Genomic DNA, 3,141 nt, shown 5'->3' with positions numbered 1-3,141 from the left:
ATCATTGAACTCTTCTGGTTTAGTAAAACTGATACATAGGGTATCACAACAATCATCTTCATAGATCTGCAACCTAACCTTTTTCATATTATCTAAATGGCCTTTCAGTTCTTCCTTGTTTTCTATGTGAATTAAATTAAATTTATTTCCACCTGCAGAATCAATTACCCTATATGGACCTGAGTACTTTGGTGAAAGTTGATCATAGGGTGAATGTAGTTTGACCATGACTAAATCTCCTATTTTCAATTCTAGTTTATGTGCTATTTTGTGCTGTTGTTTTTTCATCTCTTGTGAATACTCCTGCATATGTTCCTTAACTCTTTGGTGAATACTTTGAAAAGTACTTATTCTGTTTGATATATAATCATCTATATTATACACAGGTTTCTGATCTGCAGTCAAAATTTCATATGGAAGAGTTCTGTCTTCCCCAAAAATTATAAAATGAGGTGTATCCCCTGTTGCTATATCAATTTGGTTGTTCAGAGTACACTTAACACAAGGAATCCAAGTAGCTAAGGTTATACTATGAGGACTTATCATACTTCTAAGACATACAATTATTTTCTTATTTAACCTTTCTACAACTCTATTACATTGTGGATGATTCACTAAGATATTGACTTTCTTGATCTTAAATAAACTACATAATTCTTCCAAGATTTTGTTACTAAATTCAGTTCTATTATCCGAAACTAAGATCTTAGGTGTAATGAAATTACAGATTATCTTATCATAGATTACTGAAGCAATAGTTTCAGCTTTCTTATTTGGAATGGGTTGTAAAATACAAAATCTTGAAAAATAATCAATGGCAACAAATACATATTTATATCCACTCTCAGACATAGGTAGCTCCAATGTATCAATGTGAACTCTTTCCCAAGGTTTCTGTGGAATGGGATAGGTAAGTATAGGAGCAGGTTTTGGTGTATTTCCTTTCACCTTAACACATTTCAAAAAATTTTCAATATAATTATATATATATCTTTCTTCATACCTGGCCAAAAGTATTTAAGTTGTGGTTGTCTATAAGTTTTATCCTTTCCTGGATGTGAAGTACAATCACTATCATGACGTAACTTCAATATCTCTTTTACAAGAGTTTGTGGTATTACTAACTGATTTACTGGATCTCTAGAAATATCTTTTCCACTTACAATGGTTTTTCTATACAAAAGTCCATTAATCAAATGAAATTCCTCTATCTTATACCCCTTTGGTAGTTTTGGAGGATCTCCTCTTGGGTTCAGCAAGTACTTGACTAATGAATCGCATGTCTTATCATCCCTTTGTTCTCTGATTAGCATTTCCTCATCTAAAGTTACTAACTCTTCTATACTACAAACAAAATTAATCAACTCTGTCTTGGTTGGCTAATATTTCTAGAAAGTGCATCTGCCGCAATATTCTTTCTACCCGGAATATATTCAAATTGAACTTCATAGCACTGAAGTATCGCAAACCATCTAGCAGGTCTGCCCCTAAGATTCTTATGCTTAAATAAGTTCTGAATAGCTGTATGATCAATCCAAACTCTGATTGGATATCATAAGATCATATCCCTGAAACTCTCTAAAGAATAAATTACTGCTAAAGTTTCTCTTTCTATTATAGAGTAGTTTTTCTCTGCACTATTACAAAGTCTGGATGTGTAAGCTATTGGTTTCAAAGTTCCATTTCTCTCTTGCATCAGTATGCCTCCTAATCCTATGTCAGATGCATCAGTGCAAAGAATTAATTCTTTTTCATAGTCAGGAAATATTAAAATAGGTGAACTCGTGAGTTTATCTTTCAACTTGTCAAAAGCTTACTGTTGTGCAGGTCCCCATATGAACTTTGAGTCCTTCCTCAAAAAAGAGCTTAATGGATTAGCAATGTCAGCATATCGTTGGATGAATTTTCTATAATATCTTGTCAATCCCAAAAAGCTCCTAACCTTGTCTGCATTGGTTGGAACTGGAAAATTCTTCACTGCCACAACTTTTGAATTCACTGTATTAAGTCCATGTATATCTTATGTCCCAAATAAATAACACTGTCTTGCAAGAACTTACATTTTTCAAGTTTCACTTTCAATCCTGCTTCAACTAGTCTTGAGAATAGCAAATCTAATTTCTTAAAGTGCTCAACTGCAGTCTGAAAAACTATTGAAATATCATCTAGAAATACACTGGCAGTGTTTCCTAACAATCCATCTAGAATTGTATTCATTAATCTCATGTAAGTTAATGGACTATTACATAACCCAAATGGCATTCGCTTGAACTCATAATGTCCCGTTGGAGTAGAAAATGCTATGAACTCTCTTGAGTCTTCATGCAACTCTATTTGCCAAAAAGCAGATTTATTATCTATTGTGCTAAAATACCTATTCTCAGTTCCTAAACTTCTCAAAATGTCACCGATTACTGGTAACCTGTCATGAATGGTGTGCTTATTCAATTCCCTATAATCAATAACTGGGCGCATAGTACCATCTGATTTTGGCACTAAAATCAAAGGAAAATTCCACTCACTTTTACTATGTTCAATGATATCCTACGGTAACGTTTCAGGGACAATTTTATCTACTACCGCTAATTTAGTGTGAGGAACTCTGTAGGCGTGTATGTAAGTAGGTTGTTTTCCTGGTTTTAATTTAATCTGATGTTTTAAAACAGTTGTTTTGCCTAAGGCGTCCACCGGCAAAGCAATTGTTTTATTGTGCTTCACAAGCAAAGCAACTAAACTTTCATCCAACTCAGGACAATTTGTAGGCTCTAACAGATCTTTGTATTTTTTCTTAAATTTATTCCTTCTTGAACTGAACAGATTGATGGAATTTGTAATTCTACCTCCTCACTGCTCTCATTTAAAATCTTAATGGGTTTTGTACACACCTGAAAACATCCTATTTGTGTACCTTTCCTTAAAACTATATCTTTATTCATAGTGTTAATTATTAATATTTCTACTGTTTTTATTTGACTTATAAATCCCTGAGTCCAAGTTCAAACCTTTTAATTTAATTGATTCTTATTTCAGAGTTTACAATAACTCCTTTCAACTGTATATTCACCCTGTTAATTGCTCTGGTGTGTAATAATGGCGATTTTATTACGCCACCATCCACAATTTACACAGCTTTAGTAGTAG

This window comes from Oratosquilla oratoria, chromosome 17 (genome assembly GCF_046742065.1).
Source record: "Oratosquilla oratoria isolate Oo_2021 chromosome 17, ASM4674206v1, whole genome shotgun sequence".
NCBI lineage: Eukaryota > Metazoa > Arthropoda > Malacostraca > Stomatopoda > Squillidae > Oratosquilla > Oratosquilla oratoria.
Note: the sequence above shows the minus strand (reverse complement) of the source record.